Below are 5,497 nucleotides of genomic sequence, written 5' to 3' on the forward strand. Positions count from 1 at the left end.
TATCCGGAACAATCGGGAGCCACAGGGGATGTTTGAGCAGGAGAGGGCTCAGGATTTAGGATAGAGATCAAGGGCAGGTTTGACACTGAATCACAGAGGCAGAGTGGCACTCCACTCTCGACCCTGGCTTCAATTCCAATCTAATATTCCCAGTCTTTTCTCACCTCAGGTGCTTCTCCATGTTTCTGTTACTTAACGTGTAATAATATTGTTAAACATAACAAGCCTATGGGAACCAGCAGTTAGCGTAATGGCTATGTCGCTGGACTCCCACGTAGTCGACCGCGGTTCGTGTCCCAGACCCGGTGGCTTAAAACTCACGCCGGGCGCGTGTGCGTGCGTGCCCAAGATCCCGAGAGGAGAATGGAGGAGAGGGGATTGCGGCGTGGCCATTCCCCCTGGGGGGTGATTTCTCGCTTTCTGTCTCTATGTCTCTGTCTGTCTGGCGAGCGCATGCGCCCTACAGTGAAAATCTCTCCAAAAAAAAAAAACATAACAAGCCTGGAGCGTGTCTAATCATTGCTGAATCGGTGGATGCTACGCAGACTGCAGTTTTGCTGACTTTACACTCACCAGAGTCAGTTTTTGTGTGCTGAGGGAAATGCTGCACTCTACTATACAAGAAAACTCATCCTGGGGCCAGCAGGATGAGGTTAAGGCAACTGGATCCCACGTGGCCAACTGGACCCGGCAGCCTGAAGAACTCCAGGCATGTGCGCCTCAAATCCTGAGAGGATTATGGAGGAGAGGGGCCTATGGAGTGGCCATTCCCACTGGAGGGTAATTTCTCCCTTTCTTTTTTTCTCTCCCTCCCAGGGCTGCAGGCCCCTGTAGCAAAAACTAAAACAAAACTCACGCAGGAATGAAATCCCAGCAATTCCCTGCCTCATCACCAGGACTGAGCCCCACTTTAGGGGTTTATTTTTAGCTGTCAGAAGGAGCTCCCAAAGCCTGGAAATGTTTCACCGTTTTTTTGTTTTTTTTTTTTTAAAGAGAGATTTTTGCTTTATGGCACATGGGCTCGCTAGAGAGACAAAAACAAGAGAGAGTGAGTGAGTCAGACAGACATACAGAAAGCGAGAAATCACCCTTCCAGGGGGGATGGACACGCTGCAATCCCTTCTCCTCCATTCTCCTCTCGGGATCTTAAGCACACATGAACACGTGCCCAGCGTAAGTTTGAAGCCACCCGGTCCAGGACTTGAATTGCAGTCAACTACGTGGGAGTCCAGGGACGTAACCATTAACACCATCTGCTGGTCCCCGGTTCACCTTTTGAATGGGAGTTTTCATTACGCACTGTAAATGAATTAAACTGTTCACATAAGCTAGTTCAAATTGTTGCTTTTCTTTCCTTTTGATTTCTTCACAGAAAAACAGCTGCCATCTAACTCCATTTTCCCCATGTATTGATATTGTTTTTAAAGAGATTTTTACTATAGACCACATGCACTTGCTGGAGAGACAGAGACAGCGAGACAAAAAGTGAGAAATCACTCCCCAGAGGGGAATGGCCATACTGCAATCCCTTCTCCATTATCCTCTCTGGAGTTTGGGTACGCACACACATGCAGCCAGCATGAGTTTTAAGCCACTAGGTCTGGGACTCCCAACCTCAGTCAACTACATGGGAGTCCAGTGACATAACCACTACGCTATCTGCTGGTCTCAGCTGGTATGTTTTTATTGTCATGGTGGAAACAAGTAGACTGACTGATAAAGTGTGAGAGCCTGGGTGATGCTGCCAGATACCCAAATCTGTGACCACGGGAGAACATCAGGCCCTCCCTCCCTTTCCAGTGCAGCTTGTCCAGGGCTGGGTACCCCTCCCTCTCTCAGGCTAGAGGAGCCCTCCGTTGGACACTGAGCCTGAATTCCCTAAGCACACTGTGACCCCCAGCCCCCATGTGCACAGCTGGGAAACAGGACGAGACTATTGAGTACAAGCACTGAGATCGCTGTGGAAAGCCAGGACTACGTTCTACTGAAATGCAAATATCTTCCCAGGTAGAGCCAGGGCGAAGAGGAAAGGAAGTCAAGGTGGCTCAGTTCTGTGGCCCAGGACCTGTCACTCCTGCGCTCCAGCTCTTGGCGCCTGCTGTGGTCTCTCCCACTACTCCAGCTTCAGAGGGCGGAGCCTGAAACTAACCAATCAGGGTTGCTGGACGGGCCACTATGACACCCTTAATACTACCGTGAGATAATGGTCTCACAGCTTCGCTAAGGACTAGGTGTCTCTGTTGCTCCCAGTGGTCCCTGGAGGTTCTTGCATCCTGGAGTTGGGGTTGAGATCTTAGTGGATGGCAGAAGCTGCAGCAAGGACGCAGGGACACGGGGGTGGGGGTGGGGGGCATGAGTTTAGTCTTCCATGTAGAAAGTAGACACACTTAAAAAGTTTTCCATTTGAAAATATCAGTGTAAGATTGCAAAAATGCATAAATATTTTACAAAAAGTGGTATGCAAGAGTATGCCCCCTTCAGGACCAGCAGATGGCGTAACAATTTCGTCACTGGACTCCCACATAGTGGACCACGGTTCAAGTCCCAGTTCCGGTGGCTTGAAACTCACGCCAGGTGCATGTATTTGTGTGTCCAAAATCCCGAAGAGAATGGAGAAGGGATTGTGGGCATAGCCATCTCCCCTCAGGGGTGATTTCTCACTTTGTCTGTCTCTCTGGCGAGCGCACGCACTCTATGGCAAAAATCTCTTTAAAAAATCCCCTTTCACTGTATTCCTTTTACTTTATGTGCAAGTTATTGGTCGTGCTGTAGGGTTTAACTGTTAGAGCATTATTTATGGAAGAGATAGGAAAAGGAATGCATATAAGGCCATTTTTAATTAGGTACAATAAGTGTTTTAGGAAGACAAAAATTACTAAAGGTGGGTCAGTAGGTGGCAACTGAGGTACTGGACTCCCACATGGCCAATCATGGTTTGAGTCCTGGACCTGGTGACTAGCTTTCTCACTTTCTCTTCTCAAATTAGAAAATAATAAATATAATTAAAAATAAAAATTACTCAAAGCTAGCTTGGTTCTCACTGAATAAAAACAATGCACTAGGGCCCACAGGTGGTGTGATGGTTAAGGGGCCTGGACTCTCACATATGGCTAACTGTGGTTCGAGATCCAGACCTGGTAGCTTGCTTTCCCACTTTCTATCTCTCTCTCACACTCTGTCCCTGTCTGTCCAAATTAAAATAAATAAAGTTGAATAATTCTTTGGGGAAAAAAAAGAAACAATGCATTAATACTGAGCTTCTGTGTGACTAATAGTTAATGCCTTGGTCGCCACTGGTAAGCTCCATAATGGTAATCTTGGTATTCGCCATAATACTCCTCTGGGTAAATCGCGGCCACTGCTAATTGCTGTCACAGATTTCTGACACCTCTGTTCCTGTTTCTTGGCTTCCATTGTGAATGACAGGTTCTATTGGAGCAGCATGGTATTTGGGATCATATACTTGCCGCCCAAGGTCACATACACTTATTCCTTTGTGAGAAGCAACTTTGTTGGTACCAAGACTTGTCACTCCTGCTCCAGACCTCCACTCCTGCTGTGATATCTCCACTATTCCAGCTTCAGAGGGCAGAGCATGAAACCAACCAATCAGGGTTGCTGGGTGGGGCATTTTAACTGTCCAATCAGGCAAGCCACTATGACACTGCGGGAGACATTACAATCTGGCCAAATCTGGTCTCCCCGCAGCATCTCAGTTATTCCCAGCTGTCCTGGGGTTTCTTACATTCCCAAAGTCAGCATCTATAAAGAAAGTAGAGCTGACCACTGGTTGTAATGTTAACTTCTGATGGCAGAGGTCTCTTCTGCTACCTGGTGCTAGCATCCCAGCCTGGCTGGCTCCATTGTTGGTGCCCATCTACAGACTAGTCATGGCCTGGTCAAAAGTTTTCTATGTATATTCTGGGAACAAAAAGACCCTTCTAGGGGACCAGCAGTTAGCGTAATGACTATGACACTGGACTCCCATGTAGTCAACCGTGGTTCGAGTCCCAGACCCAGTGACTTAAACTCACACCAGGCAAACATGCATTCATGCCCAAGATCCCAAGAGGAGAATGGAGGAGAAGGGATTGCGGCATGGCCATCCCCCCGGGGGTGATTTCTCGCTTTCTGTCTCTTTGTCTCTCTCTGTCTTTCTGGCAAACGCACGCGCTCTATAACAACAAAAAAAAGATCCCTTCTAGTCCCACAGGCTGTCATAGCTGCCTGTCTGGAACACTTGCTGGTCCCCATCTCAAGTTATTCTCTGAGCAACTTTTAATTTTCCTTCATCAAAATGTCCTATTTGTTTGTCTGCTTATTAACTCCTTTATCAGTGGTTATATGGGATCCTTGTTTTAGCCAGACCTGGTAGAGGACCTAGAGTAGTCTGAACCCGGTTCATTCAGGCATCTGGTCAGAACTCCTGTTGGAATCTCGTTCAAGAAAAGAAATGAGGGAAAGTGAGAAATCACCCCCCAGAGGGGGTGGCCACACCACAATCCCTTCTCCATTATCTTCTCGAGATTTGGGGCACTTGTACATATGCACCTGGCATAAATTTTCAAGCTGCTGGATCCCCGACTCGAACTGCAGTTGATTATGTGTGATCCAGCTGCCTTAACCTCCATGCCACCTGGTGGCCCCAAACCTGTTCATTTCTCCTTGCCTCATGCAGCAGGTTCTTCAAAGCCCTTACACTTTACACATATACATATATTTAAATATATGTTTTAAATTATATATTTCCCACTATTCTTTCGGAAAAAATACTTTATTTTCTTTTTTCTTTTCTTTTCTTTTTTTTTTTTTTTAGGAGAGGTTTTTGCTGTAGGGCGCGTGCGCTCACCAGAAAGACAGACAGAAAGACAGAAAGCAAGAAATCACTCCCCAGGGGGGATGGCCACACCACAATCCCTTCTCCTCCATTCTCCTCTCAAGATCTTGGGCACACATGCACACGCGTCCAGCGTGAGTTTAAGTCACCAAGTCCAGTACTCGAACCACAGTCAACTACATGGGAGTCCAGCAACATAGCCATTACACCAACTGCTGGTCCCTTTATTTTCTTTTTCCACACAAATAATTTTATTCCATTTTCCTTGCTAGAAAATTATTGACATCCATTTGCCAGTACAAAAACATTTTCATAGAGAAGTCTTGCATGAATTATTTTCATCTTTTGCTCTTCATCATTATTTCTGTTAATTGGCTTTGAAATGAGAAAGAAAACTTGTGATAGGACAATTTTACAGTTCCATTTGAATCTCTGCATCGTGTTATTTCTATGTCGATGGGAAGCACCATCCCTAGAATCCATTCCCTTTTGTTCTATGTTTGAAGTCACCAATCAAACTTGCATGAGTTGAAAGGCAGAAGTGAAGAAAGCTTTAGTCAGGTTTTGGATGCACCTTACAAGGAGAGAGGCAGATAGTTACAGGCTGTGAAGATACCTGCTTCCACTTTATTTTCCAGATATTTTGGCTTGTCAATCAAG

General features: G+C 46.2%; 1 pseudogene; it reads right to left on the bottom strand.

The window, feature by feature from the left end:
* Positions 1-3,275: 3,275 nt before the first annotated feature.
* LOC102492942 (calponin-3-like) overlaps positions 3,276-5,497 on the bottom strand; it is an 11,484-nt pseudogene continuing 9,262 nt past the window's right edge.

Source organism: Tupaia chinensis, unplaced genomic scaffold (genome assembly GCF_000334495.1).
Source record: "Tupaia chinensis unplaced genomic scaffold, TupChi_1.0 Scaffold000201_2, whole genome shotgun sequence".
Lineage (NCBI taxonomy): Eukaryota > Metazoa > Chordata > Mammalia > Scandentia > Tupaiidae > Tupaia > Tupaia belangeri.